Raw genomic sequence first — 24,529 nt, forward strand, 5'->3', positions numbered from 1 at the left:
GAAACTCCACTCACACATCTGTGGAAAGAGTAGACTTCACTCAATACTAGAGAGAGGGCCTCCAGCAGAGAAATCTCTACTGTCACCATGAAAACAACTGTGAATGGAACAGAATATCACCCATCTAGAAATGTCCTCCAACCACCTCACTACCAAGATAGTCCATCGATCCTTCATAGCATCCAGTATCAACCTCTCTCTGTTTTCCTAACTTCTCCATTCTTGTCCTATGTCCTCCCTTATTTCATCTCAATATTCATCTCTGAACCATTCCATTTAAGGAACAAAATTGATAAATCACATTCCTAACCCACAGAAAGCTGACACTCTCATCCATGATCTTTTGGCATTTACCAACACCCACACATTGAAGATCTCACTTACCTCAAAAGGATTAATTAATCTCCACCTACCCTTCTTCCCAGGAGGCATTCTAATACTGAATATTAGGATAATAGGTAAATAACAAAAATGTCTATACCTCTTAAGTTACACCAGGTGCTGTTTCAACCATGTTGTATTTATTATCTAATTTAATCCTCACAACTCCATGAGATTGTTATTATATTCCCATTTCACAGATGGGAACTGAGGCAAAGAGAGGTTAAGCAACTTGTTCGAGGTCACGTAGATAGTGGTAGACCTGTGATTCAGTCTCTGACAGTCTGATTCCGGAGTCTGTGCTATTAATGTCTTTAGACTCATCAGATAGAGAGAAAGATGGACAGCCAGATATTTCCCTCTCTCAGCTCAGTATAAGATAAAGTAATGTATTTATTTACAAAATAAATGAATGAGCAAAATTTGAAGGAAAACTTCGGGGTTTTGGAAAATGTGTAAAAAATGTTAACCACAAAAAGTAGGACAGAAACTGTCAGGGTTAAAAAAAATAATAAGATCTAAGAGGGTAGTTGCAGAAGGAACAGAGGCAGCCCCTGGGACAAGCAAGCATCAGGAACATTGATCAGACTCCGGGAAGTTATGTGCAGGCGTTAAATTGGGTCAGGGAAGGATTGTGTTTAAATCGTATAATCTGTCTTCCATACCAGCAGGAAAAGCACCATGGCCGCTGTACAGGCTGCTTCCTTTTGGAGGCCGTTGGGAGGAGATGGAGGTTGTAAAGAGACAGGAAGAGAGTGCTCTCCGCTGCATGAAGAAGACTCAAGTGGGTGCAAAGTAAGGGCCCCTCATCAGAGGAGTAAAGTCAGGAAATTTTCCACTTCCAAGTGATCTTTGTTTCCTACTTGGAAACCACTGTAGTGCATCTACATCTGGACAATGATGTCTGTTATAAGAGTACAGCTCTCTAATCAGAAGTCAATGGGCTGTGCAACCAGGGCTGGGGTGGGTGTCTTAATGAGTTCAGGGAGTTGTTACAGTTCTCTCCCAAGCCTCCTCTTTCTAAACACTTCGCTCCTGTTGACAGGACAAGTTCAATCATGCTGAATTTCCAGACCCATTATTAAGGAAGGGAAGGAAGATGACTCTGGTAGTTAGGTTCTCTGACATTTGACATGGTTTAAAGATCTATCTTGAGTAAAAAGTTCTCATTTACTGAATGATTTCATCCTTTCCATATGGCAAACTCTCATACCCTCACCTTTCCCTCTACCCAGACTAACTGAAAGGTTATCTCATTAAGCACAGTATGTACTTTCTTTGGGGACTCCAGCATGACATACACCCAGAATTATAATGGTAATAATGATACTCTTTGTTAAATACTTACTATACAATTACACCGTGCTGTTTGGCAAGCATAATCTCATGGAAGTTCGAAGACAACTCTGAAGTAAACAATATTGTCTTCATTTTAGAGTTGAAGAAACCAACGTGCAGAGAAGTTCCCATGAGCAGCGGCGAATGACAGAATTTGGACTCAGCCCAAGTCCGGCTGATTCCAGAGCTTTAATTACTGCACTGATTGCTCCAGCTGAGACACGCCACCAACACTGGTAGAGAAGGCAGCAGAGTTCTCACTGCCACCACCACCAGACTGTCTGCTCCCTCATCTGCCTGAAAAGGCTCCCATCACCTAAACGCCTCTATTTACTCTATTTGTATCAGTGACGTTAAGCCCTGAAACTCTTCATGGACCCAACACATTAAGGCTACGCCATAGACACCCAAGTGGAGGCTCTTCTTCTTTCCGACTCCCATGTTATGAAAAGTTGCAGGTTTATGTCCTCTTTGCTTCTAACAACCCCTTCTGGGTTAGATTTCCTCAGATCTCTGCACCGCTCCCACTCACTGGAGACGTTCGCCTTGGGGTTTTGCCTCACTATACCCCTTGGCACTGTCACCCTATACATTCTGTCCTAGTTACTCCTCCTGATGCTTTGAAGATCCAGTCGTCCAGTCTTTCTGCCCACCCCACGTAGTACTGTCATCTTTAGTGACTTCAGCATGGGATAATTCAACATCCTGGCCTTTCAGATTCCTTGCCTTCTTCATTTCCTATGATCTTGCCCATCTTTCCACCTTATCTCAAGTCAATTATCCCCAATATATCATTTTATAAACCTTCTAGGAACTTCCAGTTTACAAAAGCCTCTACTTTCTCCTTATCTCCCAGGAGTCAGTTATTTTCATTTCCTTCATTATCCAGCTAAGATTACATTCACATCACAGCAATTACTTTTCTCAAAATCCTCATTGTTTTGCTCTGTAAGGATCTCATAGAGTCCTGTGTAGACCAAAACCTGAATGAACTCAGCTTGTTCTTCTCTATACTTGCACTTGGGTTGCTGGGTAACTTGGGGGGAAAAAATCACTCTGAACTGGAAGCAGTCTTAATTCATGGTCCCCAACCTTAACTGGGCCTTTAGTGATGCCCAGGAGTCCCATTATGTTTCAATACAGACTCCTTCCCCCTTCTGCAAGGCAGCTATTTCAAAGTGTCACCTCTTCTCTAAAATGCATGACCCCCATTTCATCCTTAGTTTCCTTATGACCTTGCCTCCCACAGAAAAATAGAAGACAGGGGTCAAAATTCCTTCAACTTCCTGCCGTAAAACTTACACATTTGCATCTTCACTCACTACCTCCCTTCTCCCCTCTTGATGGCCTGGAAGAAATATCCTTTGTTCTACTGAAAACTGGATCCCAACCATTCCTGACGTCTCAGGAATGTTACTCCATCCATCTCTCCCTCCCTACTGGCTGCATCCCATGAGCATGTGGGCAAGGCACTGCCTCCAATCCCCAGGTCCTCCTCCAGATTCCACACTCTCTCTCTTCTCTGTCATGGAGAAGTTTCCCTAAAGTGTATTGAATATCTCCATTTCATCACCTCCCACTCACTCGTCAGGCCTCTGTATCTGGCTTCCCCACCTTCACACCACTGAAGCTATACTTGAAAAACTGACCCATTATCTCCCTCTTTTAGACTGTATGTGCAATTTTCACCTTTCTTCTCGCTTGACTTTTCTGCACTTTAATACCGTTGGTCACTCAAAGCATTCTCTTTCCTTGATTTCTGAGACACGGTATTCTATTTATTCTCCTAGCTGTCTGGCTATTCCTTCCTTTTTTAATCTGGGGCCATCTTGTTTCCTGTTTCCATCTCCCTGGTTGATCTCATGCTCTCTTGTGATAGGTTCGTACCTCCTAAACCTGCGTCTCTCTTTCTGGTCAGTTTTCTGTGCTCCAGACTTTCATATTCAATGATCTTCTACCGATCGCACTGGGATGCCTCACAGGCACTTTGTAGTTAACACTCATAAATCACATCCCCCCCTTCACCACACCCATTCCTTGTGCTCCTGCATTTCAGTTTCAGTGAATAATGTCATCCTTTGCCCAGTTTCTCAAGCTAGGAGAGTAACAACGCCCTTGTCCTCTTGCTTTGCCTCAGCTCCCATATGTAAGAATTATGAAATTCTATGAATTCTGTTTCTCAGCTGTATCTTGATTATACCTGCTTACATCTAGCTTCAATTTCACTCACAGGTCACCACCTGCTTTCTTACTCCAGGTTTCAGCTGCATGTTATCCTCCCTTTGGATCACTGCCCACATGCCTCTGTTTGCTTAACTTACATATATTCTTCCATCATATTTGCATTCTATTATCTTTAATAAAAAGCCTTTTGTACCCCCAAGGCTGGGCTGCATACCACTTCTCTGTGTACCTGTAGCATCTTGTGATTATCCCACGTCATATCAGTTACACTGTATTTTAATTGTCTGTTTACTAACCTGTCTTACCACCCACTGTCTAGTTTATAACTTTGTCTTTAACTCCTAGCCCAGCCTTTGACACATAATAAGTGATTATTCAATATTTGTTCAATGAATGATTTATTTTTAAACTCTAACTTTGTTTTCTATTAGTTGTGCAGTGGCATACAAACTCATATTACTCAATGGGTATATGGCTGCTCTTTTAAAAGTCAGCTTTATTGAATTATAATTTACATATAATAAAATTCACTAATATTAAGTGAAAACTTCAATGAGTTTTGACAAATGTATGTAGTTGTATAACTAACACTACAATAATAATATAAAAAATTTCTACCACTGCAAAAATTACCCTTGTGACTCTGTGCAGTAAATCCCTTCCCTTCCCCATGGAACTCCTGGCAATGACTTATCTGTTTCTATCACTATAGTTTTGCCTTTTCTAACACTTCATGCAGTTTAATTCATATAGGGAGCAGTCTTCTGAGTCTGGTTTCTTTTACTTAGTGTAATGTTTTTGAGGTGCATTTATGATATTGTGTAATATCAGTTCATTCATTTCTATTGCAGAATAGTATTTCACCATTTGCGTAGACCACAAATTGTTTATCCATTCACCAATTACTGTATTGGGTTGGTCAGAAAGTTCATTCAGTCAATGAATATGTTGTTCAGTAAAGTTCTTGGTAAAAATGAAAAATGTGTCTTCTATTTTTACTTAAAACTGAACGAACTTTTTGGCCAGCCCTATATATTTAGATCATTTCCCATTTGGGGTTATTATGAAGAAAACTGATATGAATACCTAAGCACAAATCTTTGTGTGGACATGTTTACATTTCTCTGGGGTAAACACCTAGGAGTGGAATTGCTGGATCATATGGTAAATGTTTGTTTAACTTTATAAGAAACTGCCAAACTGTTTTCCAAAATATTATGCATTCCTGCTAGCAACATTTGAGATTCTAATTTCTGCCCTACTCACCAAAACTTAATGTCAGTCATTTTAACTACAGCCATTATAGTGGTTGTGTAGTGGTATCTCTTTGCAGCTTTAGTTTTTATTTGCCTGATGACTAATGATGTTGAGCATATTTCCACAGGCTTATTGGCCATTTGTGTGTTCTTTTGTGAAATGTCTGTTAAAATTTTTGCCTATTTTTATTTAGCTGTTTCTTTTCATTTTTCAGTTGTGTCAATATATTCTAGATAAAGTCCTTTGTTAGACATACATATTGCAAATATTTTCTCCCAGTCTATAGCTTGTCTTTCCATTCTATTAACAGTATCTTTTGAAGAGCAGAAATGATTATATTAGATGAAATATAATATTTTTTTGTAGGTCATATTTTTTGTGTCCTAAGAAAAATTTTCCTACATCAGGTAGCAAAGATTTGATTCCTATATTTTCTTCTACTTTGAGCTACTACATTTAGGTCCATGATCCATTTCTAGTTATCTTTTGTATAATTTGTGAGATAGGGGTTAATTCATTGTTTTCTATATGAATATCCATTTGATCTAGCATCATTTGTTGAAAGTCAACTCATTCTCTCATTAATTACATTTTTCAAAAAGCAATTGATGTGAATAAGTGGGTTTATCTGGGGTCTCAGTTCTGTTCCACTGATATCTATGTCTCCCTTTATGTCAATAATATGTTGTATTAATTAATGTATTTGATAGTAGGTATTGAAATCAGGCAGGGTAGGTCTATCACCATTGTTCTTTTTCAGAATTACTTAGGCTAGTCTAGGCTTTCAATTACTTTGTGAATTTTAGGAACTTCATGTAAAATTCTATATAAAAAAAAACCTGCTGGGAAATTGATTGCTACTGTATTGAATTGCCATCTTATTAAAATGTATGATCTATTAACATGGTATATGTCTCTATTTACTAGTGTCTTTTTATATAAAATATTCTGTGATTTTAGTACATGTCTCACACATATTTGGCTAAGTAAATTTGCAGTCCCCCTTTCCAAATATATGTACATTCCTTATAGCCATCCTGGAAGGCAGTATTATGACCCACATTTTATAGATGAGGAAATTGAGGCTCAGAGAAGTTCACTGACTCATATAAATTTACATAGCCATAGTATTTTGTAAACTGCCACAGTGTCCTTATGAAAATGCCCTGTGGCCCCATGCCCAAAGCTCATGAAATTTCTTGTCTCCCTCTCCCATCCCCTTTCCTACATACTCTTGTTCTGGACCAGAGTTTCTGTGCCATTGACTTATAATGGACTCAAATCTCTTCCAATGCCCTTCAGACTAATGCTTTAGTTCAAATGTCTTTTTTCTTTTGTGGTTTTTATCTCTGAATGCTATGTTTTGGATTATACTCAGAACCATGACTTATATCCCACTGGTGAACATTTTTCTTCTAACTCCTTTCTCCATCATATTTAGCCCCTCAGCCCTCAGCCCTGGCCCCCGTCCACATCCAGAACCCACCACTCAGGGTGTTCCAACTGTAGGATCCAGATCTTGAGTCAGGAGATGCTTGGTCTTAAAGCCCATGATTCTCCCTTTCCTCATTCTGATTTGTAGAACCCGTCTCTGTCCCCAGAATATTGTATTTTTTTAAGCAACTTAAACTCACCTCTAGGATCTCATGTTTTGATATATGTCATTTCAGCCAAAAAGCATGAGGCAAGAGGAATAACAAAGTTCTTAGTCTTCAACCTCAGAATCTAGTTTAGATTTCTACATTCAGTTTGTGCCAGATAAAAACCTCAAGGTATGCAGGTGCTAATGGAAGGATGTCTGCCAGCCCATCAAAACGGTGCAGAGAAGGCAAAAGTTATCAGATTTCCTAAGCAGACCTCAAGATCTATACCTTCCCATGTTCTCCTGCCTTAAGCAACTCCTGCATCAAGAGAGCTGCTTAATGCAATCATGTTTAGAACAGAACGGTCCTCACCTATGCAGTGCCTCATATGATATTGTGATTTATAAGAAACATGTATATTTGGTCATTCAGATGACAAAAATATATTTCTCATGTATATTTGGTCTTCATTCACAGTTCCTGCCTCACAGCTCCCCTTGGAATTTCCTGAGTGATGAGAGCAATGGGAACATCTTTTGTTATAATATTGGGTCTCTTGTCCTCAGTTCCTGAAAACTCTTCAGGGTTATAAAGGTGAAATGTGTGTCTTATTATTCATAACAAGCTCCTTTCCACCACAACTGGGTTTATATTCATGAAGATGACTTTTTGGAAAGCACCTAAAGATGGGGGTTGGTTGCCAGGGAAACGAAGCAGGAATAGAGGGTTGGAACTTTCTGTCCCACCCCCTGGTTTCTAGGGAGGGGAGAGAGGCTGGAGGCTGAATCAATCACCAATAGCCAATGAGTTAATCAATCATGCCTATATAATGAAGCCTCCATAAAAACCCAGAAGAAGGGGTTTTGGAGAGCTTCTAGGTTGGGAAACAAGAATGCTTCCATAGGCACCATGCTGGGTCCCAAGCTCCATGAAGACAGAAGCTCCTTTGTTTAAGACCTCATCCTATGTATCTGTTCATCTGGCTGTTGATTCATATCCTTTAATACCCTTCGTAAAAAAAATCAATAACCTAGTAAATAAACAAGTTTCCTGAGTTCTGTGAACAGTTCTTGCAAGATCATTGAACCCAAGGAGGGGGTCATGGGAACCTTTGATTTATAGCCAGTTGATCAGAAGTACAGGTAACAAGTTGGACTCACATCCTGAGTTAGAGGGGATCTTTGGAACCTCCAATTTGTAGCCCAGAAACACAACTGGGGCTTGCAATTGGCATCTAAAGTGGAGGGTGCTCTTGTGGGACTGAGCCTTTTACCTGTGGCATCTGATGCTATCCCTGGGTAGTGTCAGAATTGAGTTGATTTGAACTCACATCAACTTGGACACCCTACTGGTGTCCAAGAATTGCTTGTTGGTGTGGGAAAGCCTACACACACACACACACACACACACACACACACACACACACATTGGAATTAGGTCTAGGAACAAAAAAAAAAAGACCCTTCCAGTTAAGAATAACTCCAGAACCAATCAGAAACAGTGTTTCTTTAAGACCAACAGCCAGATTTCTATGCAGCCCAGTTGATTTCTTTTAGGGTTCTTTCCTTCCACAAAGGAGAATGCTGCAGATTAAGTGAGACTGTATATGCCAAACCCAGAGCACACTTTTGTCACAAATTCAATGGTCTGAACATGGAAGTTTCTTCTCCTCTGAGCCTGTGTCTGTTTAAGCTGTGGTCTGCTTTCATTTTACACCAAAATGGAGTGGACAGCCAACACTTGATCATCTTGTCACAGCAGCCACTGAGGGCAAGTCAACCTGAGCATCCAGCTTTGCAAGCCACAGTCAATAGCAATTTGGAGGCACACATGTGACTTGCATTGGAAATGGTGACATGACCTGGGCTCTCAAGAGGAAACCTAAAAAAGACTTTAACTTCACAGGAAACAAGGATCTACTCTACCCAGATCCTCCCCAAGCCCCCTTAGTTTCTGCATTTCTAAAGCTTCCACAGACCCCCAATGCATCCCACTGTTCCAGCCTCTCATACCTTTGCATTAGTGATTCTCTGAGTGTAAATATTACCTTAAAACTCATTTCCAGGCACCGCTTCCAGGAAGACTTCACAGACTTTGAACTGGGACCATGTGCCCAAACTTTGTATAGTAGTTCCTGCTTATCCGTGGCAAAATATTTCCCAGGACCCCCAGTGGGTGTCTGAAAACATGGATAGTATCAAATCCTATAAATATTATGTTTTTCCCTATACATACATACCTATGGTAAAGTTTAGTTTATAAATTAAGCACAGTAAGAGATTAACAATAATTACTAATAATAAAATAGAACAATTATAATATATTATACATACAATATACTGTAATAAAAGTTATGTGAATGTGGTCTTTTGCTCTCTCTTTCAAACTATCTTACTGTACAAATTTAATGCTTTTTCCAGCTTAACTAAGCACTTACCATGCACCGTGGTAGTAATTGTGGCAGTTTAAGGTGTGACGGTACAACTAGAACAAATTTCTTTTTCCTTCTTCACAATTTCATGGGTAGAAGATTCTTTCTTGCCTTAGATCTTAGCAACCTCAGCATATGATTTTTTTTCTTTCCTTATTAAGTTGAGAACTTTCACCTTTTCACTTAAAGGAAGAACTTTACAGCCTCTCTTTGGCATATCTAAATTGCCAGCATCACTACTCATGTGCTTTGGGGCCATTATTAAGTAAAATAAGCGTTCCTTGAACACAAGCACTGCAACACCATGACAGTCGACCTGATTACCTGGGTGCCTACTAAGTGACTAACTAACGGGATATGCTGGACAAAGGGATGATCCAAGTCCAAGGCAGGACAAAGTGAGAGGGCGGGAGATTTCGTCACACTACTCAGAATGGTGTGCAATTTAAAACACGAATTGCTTATTCTTGGAATCTTCCATTTCATATTTTCAGACTGTGGTTGACCATGGATAACTGAAACCACAGAAAATGAAACCGTGGATAAGGGTGGGACTACTGTAATTCCACAGCAGACATCTTTATCACAACATCTACCACACTGTACTATAATTACATATTTACTTATTTCTTTTTCTCACTGAACCATGAGCACCAGGAGGGCAGGGATTGTATTTTGCTCTTTTCTGTATTCCCAGTTCCCAGCAGAGTGGCACACTTTTGGTGATCAAAACATGAGTTAGGGAAACTAAGATGAAAAAGAGAATGATATAGCAGATGGGAAAAGAAATGAAGATGAAAAGAAGTCAAGGGAAGAAGAGAAAAAATACAGGTAGGAAAGATAGAAAAATGAAAAAAGCAGTCAATTAGCCCAAGTTTTGAAACTTCTTTGTCATCACTGAGTGATTGGGGAATTTATGGAGACTCTTAATGTCAGATCGGTCCTCTCCAAAATGGTGATAATAATACCTCAGAAAGTTTTTATTACCCAAAATGGTAAAAAAAAAAAAAAAAAAAAAAAGAACCCAGAGAGTTGCTGGCATGATCCAATAAAATAATATCTTTAAATATCCAACACAGTGTCTTAAAAATAGTGTTTAATATTGCATTCTTTATCATCATCATCATCACCAGTATCTCAAGTTTGTTGGATTGAATAATTCAAGTACAGGTGTTAACAGTGGGATTAGCACTAAGAGATCAATGATAATAGTGGTAATCACCATTATAATAATTCTCACTTTTATTATACTTAGTAAACTCAACTTGTTATTAATCAACACCCTTCCTTTGTTAATCTTACAGATGTTATCTATAGCTACCTTTAGCATGGTATGCATCATAACATTACATAATTATCTGTTTATGTATCCCTCATAGTCAGAGACTTAATGACAGTCTTAGTTCAAACTGGCCATGTATCCCTAGAGTTTAGTACCAAATGTGCTCTTAGAAAATTCAGGTCGGGGACTCCCTTGGCGGTCCAGTGGTCAGGACTCCACGCTTCCACTACAGGCGGCACGGGTTCAATCCCTGGTCATGGAACTAAGATCCTACATGCCCAAGCAGTGCGGCCAAAAAAAAAAAAAAAAAAAAATTCAGGTTAAATGAGTAAACAGAGTTAATGTACACACTAAGCCATCCCCACTGGGTTTTTTTGTTTTGTTTTGTTTTGCCTACGTACAACCTAAATCATTTATGTGCTAAATGGCTGTCCAAAGTGAAGAGTATAGTCTATGAGCACTTGCACAGAGGGCTCAAACCACTGGCCTTATTAGCACTATATTCTCAAACTGAACTAAATAGACTCCCTTAAGACTCATCTAGAACTTCCAGAAACCCCCAGAAAGTCCTTGATTGCCACTAGCAGGATCATTTTGGAGAGACTTGGAGCTTCCCCATGAGTCTTCTCCAAATACTCATTAGCAAGTCTGGAACGAGTTCATAGCAACTCACCACAGGTCATTAAATGATTCCTTTAGTGTTTCAGGATTTAGAGTCACCATCCTGCTCCATGGAAAATTTTAGAGGAAATTAGATTATTGTTGGGAACACCGGCCAAATAGATGAAAGGGAGATAAATGTACTTAATAAATACTCAGCTTTGTGGCTTCTAGCAACAGTCCACATTTCATCTTCTACGGAAAAAAAAGGGCAAGTATTAACTCCTTCAAAACCTCACTGAAGCTAACCTCAGAGCCAAGGTTTAGGTCCATGCTGCATACCCAAATAAAAATTAGGCCCCAAGATAATGCACAATAAGATACTTCTAAAGTGACTCCCAATAAGGTAAGTACCACACAAATCTTAGATTTTACTTCCTGCCTAAACTCAGTAGATTGTACTCAAGAAGGAATACATTATTAGAATTAGCAAGGGATTTAGCACTAAGCAGACCTGATTTCAAATCTTGACTTTGATACTTGCATAGATTACTTTGCTTATTTTTCTGACCAATAAAATGGGAATAATGCTATTCATAACACCATGATATGTTGGTGAAAATGCTTACCACAATGCTTAGCATGCAGATACTCAATAATATTACTTTCCTTCTCATTTTCCCTTGGCTCTTAGAGCCTTCCTAAAAATAAAGCCTTATGAGTTTGTGCTGTGGAGAATCTAATACCAACCCCTTTCTACATCAATTCTTTAAAATGTAAAGACAAACTACACACCATATAAGAATATCATCCATGTAGACCCATCCCTGGCTTCAGTGGGAATTTTTTTTTAATAGAAATGTAAGATTGTACAGAGTACTTGATGCACATGGATCAGGTACCTCTCTAAGAAGCACTGGTATTGGAATATAAGCATGATAAATTACAGAGGATTATTCACTTTCCAAAAGGTTACTTTACACAAAAGGATTAACCACATGACTCACTTTAATAGTGCATTCCCCAGGTGGCTCTAAAAGAGGATTTAATTTTGTAAAAAATAACACTAAGTAACTTTCAAGAATTAAGTCCCTACATGAAACAAAATAATACTTTTATGAGGTTATCTCAAATAAAGCCTATGAGGTTGACTAAGTGTCCAAAACAAGGCATGCCAGTACATGAGATATATTCCCCTGATGAAAATGTCTTAGCTTGCAAAGTTGATGTTATGGACAGATAGATTCATTGTTTCTACAAGTGCTGTAGAAAGCACTTTACATGTACTAGTGATGATGGAGATAAACTCAAAGAAATGGGAAATCACATTGTCTCTCCTGTGCACGGAGTCTAATATATATGTGACCTCATTGAATTCTCCCAACAACAAGATGAGGCAGGTATTATTATCAGCATTATTATTTTGAAGATTATCATTCACAGAAATGAAATATTGAGATGTCACAATCACCCAGCTGGTAAACACTCATCCCAAGATGCAAACACATTCCTGCCCTCCTCCAATACTCATATCCTCTCCTCAACCGCATTGCATCTCATTGCATGGGGCAAATGAAACAGTTCAAATACAAGTTCTCTAGATGTGTAGGTGACAGATGCACTATCACAATTTAGGAATTAAGGAAAAATCTGTAGGGACATGACATCTGAACTGGGCTAAAAAGAAAGAGGAAAAGTAAAAGCACAAATTTTAAAATTTCCAAGCATACTTCCAGGAGCTAATTCAGGTGAGATCAGAGACCCTGAACTTCAACCAACAAAAAATCTAGATTCATTGGCTGGACTTGAGTTCCAGGGATGTTCCAAGACCATCAAAAAAAATCATCACTGTTGAGGGAAACACCAGCTTAGTAACAAATTAATCTGTTAAAATGTAAGGGGGAAAAATGCATCATATAAACAACTCATTTCTAGTGGCCTTTAAGTTTTCCATTTCTCCAGAAATTGTTCTCCTCTTATTCAGATATATTGGCAGTAACGTCAAGTCTTCAGCCAAAGGAAAGAGACTGGTCAGACCTCATTAGGCTGTGATTTCAATTAAACATCATAAAGGAAAAAAGAGAGTTGACAGCAAGTAGATTACAAAAACAGGAATACATTCACCACTGGGCAAGCAGCTCCATTTCATGTTCTGTCTTATGCCTGGCTAGTCAAAGAAACCCTTACCCATTGACAAAGATGAAGCGTATTGCCTGTCAGAGAGGCCCAGGGTAGAGAAGCATCCAAGTTAGTTCACGAAAGCGTTGACCTTCTCTCAGCTTCAGCCACCAACCAGGACTCCAGGGCAACCGAGAGAGAATCCAACAACAGCTTCCTGCCTTGGAGGCACAATATTCCAATGTAGGACAACTTCTTTTCTTTTTTAATTCTTTCCTGATTTCTTTTTGTTTAGTATAAAAGTAAAAAAAAAAATCAATAAGCGTTAATGAGAATAACTAGAAATGAGGAAATTGAACATAAGGGCAGGAAAACAGAAGAAAGAAGATGTCAAAGCATGAGTAGGTACTTCTATGATGTAGTGTAAGAAGAAATAAAGGAAAATGAGACATACATAAGACAAAACAAAGCAAACAAACAAAATGTGTATGCCCTGAACAGAATTCTTATCTGTTAATCGGAGAGCTAAGATATAAGGAGTATGTTAACCAGGAGACGGTGTTGGGTTTGTGGATGAAAAATGTCGCCTGCCATATCAATAAACAAAGGATGCTGCGGCCATCAAGTCATCAGCCACTGCCGCCACCCCCAACTGTGCACCCTGAGGGGATTCAGGATGGAGAAAAACAGGATACTGGCCCTGGATAGTTAAGGTGCAAAACAAAGGAATGATTTCAAAGAGCCCAGGTTCTTGCATCTTCTCAGACACAAAAAAAGTGCTAAATTCATTAACTTGAGATGTCTGGTTTTCTTTAATTAGCAGTAATCTTGTGATGTTCAACTTCCTGGGGTTTTTTTGTTCATCTGTTTGAACTCCTATATGTCCTGACTCCTCCCTTACCTCATCAGAACAGTCCCTCAGGGCTATCTGAGAGGCTGTCTCCCAGGCTTAAGTTCTCAGCAAGTCCGCTGAATAAAAATGTAATTCTCAACTTTAGGTTGTACATTATTTTCAGTCGACAGGTTAAACTCTGTTGTGTGCTGGCATGGAGTTATCATGGATGGCATTAGGGTCTCCAAACCTTGTTATAGACACAGTGTAGCAAAATGACTAAGAGTATATTGTTTGGCATCAGATAGGGCAGGATGAAAATCCCATTTAACACCCATGTAACCTTAAGTAAGTTAGTTAACCCCATAAACTCAAGGTTTAATATCTCTAAACTGAGAATAGCACTACCTATCCCATACAATATTTGTAAATTTTATGCAATATCATGTATATAAAGGGCTGAGCACAGTGACTAGCACACAGGATGCTACCAATTTAATTAATACTTATTAATGAATAGTTTTGTGGAAGGTGGTTGAGATATTTCTTTGATTTATCTGGGAATTTCACTGTTAGCCATTGCTAAGATGAGTAGACTAAATGAAGAATACCTTGATTTTCTCTACTTAAGAATCCCACTTACTACTGTGAGAGTACAATTGGCATAGCAAATGGGTATCAAAAAATAACAATTTGTCATTCACTTGGAAAAGTGCACATTTAGGTAATACAATTAGAGTGCAGACCAAGACAGAATGTGGCTTTTAAGTTCTAGCAGGTATGGAGAAAATAGCAGGTGGAAGAGTTTAGTAGAAAAGAATTGTATAGATTGAAATTAGAATATCAGAAAAGATAGTAACACGAGACACAAATCCCTCTCAAAAGAATTCAAGTACAAAAAAGAGTTTATTAGGCTGCAAAAATCTTAATTTTAAACATCTTAAGCAAAATACTAGCATATTAAACCTGGCACAGTTCTAAGCCCTAATCAACAAGCACCGTGGCCTAGTAGAATTTATCACAGAAAGACAGGTATGAGTCACTAAGAAAAAAAAAAAATCTATCAACATATGGTATGATTATTCAACATATGAGCAATTTAAATGAGAAAACAAATGGAGGTCTCAATAGATATTGAATATATAAAATTTGCAATAAAATTCAACATTTACTTAAGACAAAATTCTTAGCAAATTATCAACAGCAGGAAACTTCTTTAATCTAATAAGTAGCTATCAAAACCCTGCAAATATAAAACTTAATGCTGAAATTTAGAAGCATTTCTATTAAAGTCAAGAAAAGATAACAGTATAGTCCACATAATTCACCATTGCTAGTCAACTGCATGTCCTAACTATGAAATAAGACAAGAGAAACAAATGAGTCGTAAGAATTGGAAGTTGTAATTACGTATTTAGAGATTATATTAAGATTATCAATATAGTAAATCAAGAAAAGCTGTAAATGAACTAATGGAGCAACTACGAGATTTCAGAATGGTTGACTAATACACAAAAAAGTATACATATCAGTAATAATGTAATATAAGTATAGTCATTATAAAAAAAATCAAAATTGTTTATAAATAAACTTAAGTAAAACCTTGTGGAGAACATTATAAAATGTTTTAAGAAACATAAGAGAAAACAAAATATATGGAGAACTGTGCCACTTCCATGGATGGAGATGTTAAAATTCCCAAAGCTATTAATTTGATCTAAATCCTTAATATATTCAACGAGATTTCAAATAAAATCTCAACAAGATTTGTCCTTTACAACTCTGCATACTTATTCTAAAAATCCATCTGAATTTGCAAACATCAAATATTAACCAAGCTGATTCTGGAGGGAAAAAAAATAAGAGGTAGCACTTAACTATGTATCCCTTAAGACATTTATATTTTAAAGCTATTGAAATTAAAACAGTGATATTGGAACAGGGGGAGAAAATCAGATCAATGGAACAGAATTTGAAGCTCTTAAATAAGCTCAAATACGTGTGAGAAACTGGCATATGATACAGGTGGCATTATAAATCAGTGAAAGGAAAAAGTAAACAATAAATGGCAAGATTTTCCATTTAAAACTTGCACCTCACATGAAAATAATTAAATAAAACCATAAAAAAATTAATTAGAAAATCTAGGGTAATAATTTTTGAGTAGGAGAAAAGAACTAGATTTCTTAGAAAACTCTCAGATCAGTAGTTTATAGGAAAGTATTGATAAAACTGGTGACCTCAAAATTAAATGGTTCTCTTCCACAAAAGGTACTAAAGAAAAAAAATGGCAGGCTTAGAAAATATATTTGTAATATATAAAACCAACATGAATTAGAATCCTGAATAGGTAGAGAAATTACATGTCAGTTTAAACAAACCAACAATGTAACTTAAAAGTGGGCAAATGATGGAAGCAGACAATTCAGTGAACATATGAAAAGATGATTATCCTCACTAGCGATAAAGGAAATGAAAACTAAAACAAGAGTGAAACACCATTTCATACCAAATAGTCTGACAGGCACTAAAGAGTCTGTCAACACAAACTGTTGGTAAAGACATGAGAAAACAGAACTCTCATACCCTGCTGGTGGGAGTGTAAATTAGTACAATCACTTTGGAGAGAAATTGGCTGAGGATAATGACATTTAAAATATGCATACCCAATGACTTAACAATTCTACTTTAGAGAAATGCTTGCTCACATGTACCAGGGTATCCTGGATGTTCATTGTAACATTGTTTGTTTGGAATGGAGAAAAATTGTAAGCAATCTTTATGTCTTTCAACAGGAAATAGGCAATTAAATGGTTGTATGTTCATACCATGTACTCTAATGATAAAAACTAAATGAATTAATGAGACCTGTATACAAAGACATAAATGGATCTTAAAAATGCAATATTGAGTAGAAAAAAAGGGAGAAAGCAAGTTGTTAAAAAGAATATTGTATGAAATCACTATGTAAAAAGTTTTTTAAAAAAAAACCCAGCAACTACATATATCATTTATGGATACATACCATAATAATCATAGAAAATAGGGACTACAGAATTCAGGCTGGTGATTGCCTTGTAGGGAGGAGGATAATAGAGGGAGGAAAAAGGAGCTGCACCTTTATCTGTAATGTTCTAGTCTTTTTAAATAAATCAATTGTACGCTGAATACATTATAACAACTATAGTTGGAGAAGGCTTCCAAGAGAAAATCTGACTTTGCCACAAGAATGTAAGCAGTAGGAGGGAGAGAGTAATTTCTGTTTGTTTGTTTTTGTTTCTGTTCTCAGATTGTAGAAGACACCTAATCCCTGTTGGTTCTCCTCTCACATGTGTTGAAACCCAGGGTGTTTCCAGTTTCCAGGAGAGAGGGAAATACAGAGGTGGATTAGATACCAGCCAAGTTTCCAGAAAGCTCAAAATACATCCAGGTAGTAGACACTAGACATCACATGCATGTACGTGCTCTCACATACACACACACACACACACACACACACACTGCTTGTGCACAACCACGATACTAAGTGGCCACAAGCCATGAAGCTAAGGTTCTTCCAAGGCTACAGGGATATCTCCTTGTCCCTTCAATCAGGTATCTATCCACACGTCTGTATGTTCAACCTACTTAAGCCAGCGCTGTCCAAGGCAAATCAGTACTTCAAGTCACTCTACTTACCTGTCTTCTGTAGCTGATCTGAATGCTCTCCAGAGCTTTATGTAGTCCTTCACTCAACAAACATTTAATCAACTTTCCAGGCTTTCTAGTAGGTATTTTAGATACACATACTCTCTCTTAATCCTCAAAATTGCCCTACATGGTCAGTATTTTAACCTCATTTTATAGGTAAGAGAATTTCAACACACGCAGTTCAAGTGTCTTATCCAAAGTTACACAGTTTGTAACTGGTGTAACTGGAATTCAAACCTAGGTTTGAAGGACCCCAAAGTTAAACTCTGTAATGAGATCTGGGAATATAGTTGTTGAATCAGCTTCCTCAGCCACCACTTCATTCAGAGCTTTGTACTGGACACCATGGAAAGAATAAAAAATACATAAGATATGGTCTCTGCTGCAGAACAGCCTGGGATCCAGTAGTGGGCTCACCTCATTGGAGAACCCTCTGTATATGGGAGGAGGTTATAATTAAGCCATTCTATGGTGCCTCCAGGCTAAAAAAGCCTGCTACCTTTCATCTTTGCACATAACTCTCATATTCCAGGCCTTTGCGATTCTCACCAGATTCCCACATCCCTTTTGGTTTTAGGAGTCAACAATTGATCTCAGCCTTGCAGTGAGGGAAAGACCTGTACTGTCTCACTCCAGCCCAAAATTCTCATGTGTGGTGTAAGGGAACCATTTCCTGGTCCAACCTGGAGGTCTCAGTGCAATTAATGTTGTTTGCAAGTTGCGAGAAGTAACACCTAAAGCCTCTCTATTGATGGCCAAGCTCCAGTGAATTTTTCAGATGCATTGAATGATTTTTCCTCATGTCTACATGCAGCATCTGCTAAGCTCATCTGTAGCAGGAAGTGGGCTCAATGAAAACACTGAGGGTAGGCAATGTGTTCTCTGAGCATAGCTGGAAGAATAAAACTCAATGTCTAAATGTGCTCTATCTACAAAACGTTGATTTTTGAAGAAGTTGGTTGGGTTTTTTTTTCTGCATTGACTACCACACTTGGAAAAAAATAACCAACACTTCATTCCAATGAGCCACAGAAGCAATTTTTTACAGATTACCCCGGTAGGAGAGTAACCATATGTCCTTAAAAAAAACACAGCAGGGAGTTGCCTCAATATGTGTGAGAGGCAATCATCTTGGCTTCTTCCCCCTATGTGGGGGTAGTGGGGAAGGGCGTGGGGGCAGGAGTGAGACACGCTGTGGTTACTGGCATGCAGTGGCAGGGACTGTGGAGCCACACTGAAGGCCAGATGCCAGCTTGCCTCTGCAGAGTCAGCAGGACAGAGAAAGGACTAGGGGAAAAGGGCACTGAGATGGTTGAGCTATCAGAATCCTCAGGGCTCTCCTGATGCACAGGTCCCCAAAACCAGACAGCAACAGGACTAGAAAACTTTTGAAAATTTTGATTCCCAGAGTACACACCAGACCTACTGAATCAGAATTGACAATTATGAGGCTACAGACACATGTTTGGGAACCTTTGGGAACCAGTCTTGAGTCTGGTACCTTCATGATAGAACCGGAGAAGCTAAAGCTAAGGAAGGATCACAATTTGTCCATAGACAGCGGAAAAATTTTTCAGAAGCCAGAACATCTGCTTCCAGCCCAGAACTCCCTGATTGAAGTCTCTCTTCTTCTCTCTAAACTCTTCATCTCCACCTCCTCCACTGTTCCAGTCTCAAGGAATGGTCCCATCAAGCTCCAGAGCTCAAATCAAAAGCTTGGGAGTTATCATCACTCTCTTTCACCCTCCACATGAAAGCCACACCCACTCTTGCTAATTTTACCAATTAATAGTGACTGAACAGATCTCCTTCCCCTTCCCCACCATGCTTCTCCAGTTCAACCACCACCGTCTCTCATCCGAAATACTGCAAAGCCTCCTAACTAGTATTTCTGCCTCTGGTTTGGCCACTCTATCCACGCTCCACGCTGAAGCCAAGGGGATCTTTGTAAAGCATTGAAACATGAATCTGATCTTGCCACTGTCCTGCATAACACCTTTCAATGGCTTCCAAAGAATGAAGACCTCAAGACTTTGGCCAGTATTTCATAACCGACCTCATTTTTTTTGCTATTATCCCAACTATCACCTTACATCTCTTGCAACACCAAACTTCTATTCCCTTATATGTAACATTCAGTTTCATTCCTTCACTCATGAATTCCTTTGCTTGAGTGCCTTTATTCTCTCTCTCTCTCTCTCTCTCTCTCTCCTCTCTCTCTCTCATACACACACACACATCATACATTGACATTAACCCACTCACATATACTCCATATTGTCATTCTATAAGGCTTAAACTTTTAAGTGCCCCCTATGAGAAGTCTTTCCTAATCCCAGCCATTCAAACCATTAGGTTAGGTACTTTTCTCTTTGTCTCTGTAGCATCCTATGATTTTTCCATTAAACCCTTTCTCAGAATATGTTCAAAATGTTTCATGTTAAGTTCTGCTATTTCTCTGTCTGGTGTGAGTCTCCTTAGCACCAGGATTAATTTCTGTATTCTAAGACTAAAACACATGACCTTGTATTGTAGGTACTTAAAGTGTTTTTTGGGACCAAATCAACTTCTCCTGAACTAGATTGATGGACCTAATCCCTAATTAGTAATTCCTAGTTTCTCTCCATGCGGGTATTTTTTATGAAATGTGATTTGAGAGACCCTAGTAACTCAGCCAATCCTTGCCCACCTGAAGTAGTCAGTGCAACCCAGGTCTTCTCCCTAGATACCCAGTGCTCTCTAAATTACATTCCAGGTTTGTGAGCAATGCCCTAGGATTGGACAAATCATACCTCACACTTGACTAGACACTCTACCTATGTGTTTATTGAATCTTCACGAACACCTTAAGGGGGAGGTTTTACTCTTCTCAATTTTACATTTGAAGAAATGGGCTCAGCGAGAGTATATCTAAGACTCCACAGCCACTCTAGAGCAGAGCTGAAACTCAAATCAGATCTGTGTCCCCAAAGAATGAATTCTACCAGTTAACCTCACACCTCCCTGGCTAGTGTATGGCTGGTCATTGGCAGATCAGAAAACAAAAGAGAATTTTAACAAATGAGCTAATATGTCTCCCACCCTAGAAGATTTTAAAGGGGTTAGTCTAAAACCCCAATGGGTGTCCTTCTTTCTGGTGCCTGGCTCCTATTGGCTAGATATGTGGTAAAGGGAGGGGACATAAATTCAAGCCAGCACATTTCTCATGAAGAAGCAAGCCCACAAAAGTCACATAATGTCTTGGGTAACAAGAATCCGAAGCAGATGTGTTGAGAGATCCTTGATCAGCCATGTGCTCATTCAACCATGAAGAAGGCAGAAGTTATTTTCAACTGCAATTCATGTGACCGCCCCCCCAGCCTTTCCCTATCTTTGCTGTTCGTATCTCCCCACACACAATCCATCCCCACGTTGCAGAGATTCTCCACGTTCAATGTACTGATTTAATTTGAAGTCACCTTCTAGTCATAAATTTGCTGATTTCTTGCTTTGTGATCTTTGGTGAGAAAAGAAGATTAACATTTTTTAACATTTTTCATATGCAAAATTAGAGTACACATATTTTCTCTGGTTCTTTTAAAAAATAAAAATACCAAGAATTGAGGACCATGGAAGGAAGCAAGTACCTTAATGCATGGATGGTAAGGATTCGATACAACTTTTCTAGAGGGTGACTTGATAACACCTAAAACAACTGGAAAAAAATGTGTACACTTGGACTCAGTAATTCTATTTCTGGGAATTTCCTAAGCCAGGGATATCACACCATGGCCCACAGGCCAAATTCAGCCCACTAACTATATCTGTAAGTTTTCCTGTAATACAGCTACACCTATTCTGTCACATATCACCTATGGCTGCTTGTATGTTACAGGGGCAGAGCTGAGTCTTTCCAACAGAGACCACGTGGCCCACAAAGCCCAAAATATTTACTATTTGGACTTCTATGGTAAAAGTCTGCTGACCCCCTGCTACAAGGTCATGAAAATATCACTGGGCCACTGCTGATCAGGGTCCTTGCATGAGCCACCCCTGTGCTTCTTCTAAGGACAGGGCTTCCACCCTTGGCCCCAAGCCTGAGGCCATAATGTCCTTAGTTTTCAGGCCCAAAGATCTCCAAGCTCAGCTTGTTCAGCTCCATCTGGAACCAAAGGGCAAGTGCTGCCAGGGGTGCCGTAGCAGACGTAGCAGCTCAGTCAACTGTGTACCAGTAATCCATAGTCTCCCTCCCAGCCTAGAACAGGGGTCCTTTTTCTTTTATTTATTCATTTATTTAATTTTTTTGGCTGCATTGGGTCTTCGCTGCTGCATGCGGGTTTTCTCTAGTTGCTGATAGCGGGGGCTACTCTTGTTTTCCCCTATTTAGATACCCAGAATAAAAGTTCTCATTTCCTTCCTTCCCTGGACTCTTTGAGAGAATCTGGATCACCATAGCAGAGACAAGATTTGCAAAGCTCATTTCCCCTAACGAGGAGCACTGGTTGCCTCTGGTGGTAAACCCCCCTCCTTCCATTTGGGGAAAGGGAGCCACGTTCTTGACTCAAAAGAGAATCATCTTAAGGGATAAAGAAGAGGTGGCATATATATATATATATATATATATATATACACACACAATGGAATATTACTCAACCATAAAAAAAGAATGAAATAATGCCATTTGCAGCAACATGGATGGACTTGGAGATGATCGTACTAAGTGAAGTAAGCCAGACAGAGAAAGACAAATATCATATGATATCACTTATATGTGGAATCTTAAACAAAATGATATAAATAAACTTATTTACAAACAGAAATAGACTCACAGACTAGAAAGCAAACATGGTAACCAAAGGGGAAAGGGGGTGGGGGAGGGATAAATCAGGAGTTTGGGATTAGAAGATACAAACTACTATATATAGAATAGATAAACAACAAGGTCCTATTGTATAGCACAGGTAACTATATTCAATATCCTGTAATAAACCATTATGGAAAAGAATATGAAAAAGAATATATGTATATATATATATACACATATATACATATACATAACTGAATCACTTTGCTGTACACCAGAAACTAACACAATATTGTAAATCAACCATACTTCTATTAAAAAAAATTAAAAACTGAATCATCTTTTTCAAGGATGACCATTGTAGGCTGTAGCTCTTTTTTCACCAGAAGAAAAAAAATGTTAAATATTTAACATGGCACCCTGCTATACCTGTATTCATTTTCTAATTGAAAAAGCAATTTAAAAAACTAATAAAAAGAAAAAAGCCTAGTTCACAGGTGGTTTTGAGGACCAGTTAAGATTACACAAAAAATTAGCTTTTATAAACTCTAACATGCTTCACAAATACAAGGTGGAATTATTATTAATAAAAGGTGATATTCTAAACAACAAGAGGCAATTATTATTCATGTTACAAAAGTTATCTTTATACCCTGCCATAAATTTCATTTAAAGAATTAAGCTCACAAAATAAACCATACATACAAATAAATGTGTATGTAAGTATCATTTTCTCCCCAAAGGATGTCTTATGAGAATTTAATGAACCCCTAAAACAGATAAAAACAAGGCTGTTCTTTTGAACACAGCCTTACCCACTAAGTATCCCCACATTTACTGAACTGGTTGACAGGACATCTCAGAAAGACTCTGGAGTTCTGCAGAAAATTCACAAAAACAGAGAGCTGCCAGTTCTGTAAATTATGGAAAGTTGACACTGGAAGAAAGCTTGGGGACTATTTTGAGCCCATTCCCCATTTCCCAGATCAGGAACTGATTTCGAAAGAAAAGAGGGACTTTGCTCACAGTCGCAGAGAGCTAGCTGGTGAATGGACCTGGATTCAAACGTCTGTCCTCCACAAGGAAACTCTTCTCTACCCCCCTCCCCACTCCCACTCCCCCCCCCCCAGAGAAGGAAAAACAGAAACATTCCTGAGATATAAAGTGAGATCCACCTGGAGAAGGCACAGAAGACTTTAGGTTCAAAAGGGAAGGGTGACTCCCTGACCCTCCTGAGAGCTTTGCAGAGACCAGTTCACCCTACACTGAGCAGGAGGCATCCAGCACTCCCAGAGCCGACAGGCCCTCACACCATTCATCACTCCTTTCTGAGCCACTTTCCAGACCTACACTGGACTCCACTTCCTGACAGGTTGTATATCGTTTCCGTCTCTGAGCTCAGGGTTCATTTTTCTCCCATTTATGGCCCTGCCGTACCCTTTGTCTAAACACTAACCACACTTCTCCCGCTGTGCCTGATCCAAACCAGGCTGTGGGCATCGGCACACTGGTTCCCTATGGGTGGTCCCGCCCAGACCTTTACCTTCCAAGTATGACTCCGACAAGACCGATGGCGAACCTATTCTGCAAGACCAAATGCCTGCACCGTGTGAAGGAGAGGTTTGGACTCTTCCTGCCTCACTCCCCAAGAGCACCCATTTACTGAATTCTGCCCTCACAACTGGAGGGTCAGCACCTATGTATCACCAGCAGATAATTCACATACACACGCATCAGTTTGGGCACCTCCTACTCTGCGGGCAGGATCTGCCCTCAGACTAATTTAATGTCGCTTGGTACTTACAAAAGATCTTTCAGCTTTAAAATGGACTCACAAGCACATATTAATTGACTAGACTTGCCGGCTCCAAATATTTTCCCCTCTACCTCCCAAGCCTCTGGGTATTTATGCAAGATACACCCATGCTCCATGCATAACTTTCAGCCTCTCACTTGGAAAGCTGATGAGAGCTCAGGGAATCCCAGTCTGTCATCTGGACCCTCATAGATTATCGGAGTCATAGGACTTCCTCTTGCGGAGTCTCAAAGG

Source organism: Eubalaena glacialis, chromosome 9 (genome assembly GCF_028564815.1).
Source record: "Eubalaena glacialis isolate mEubGla1 chromosome 9, mEubGla1.1.hap2.+ XY, whole genome shotgun sequence".
In the NCBI taxonomy this organism is placed as follows: Eukaryota; Metazoa; Chordata; class Mammalia; order Artiodactyla; family Balaenidae; genus Eubalaena; species Eubalaena glacialis.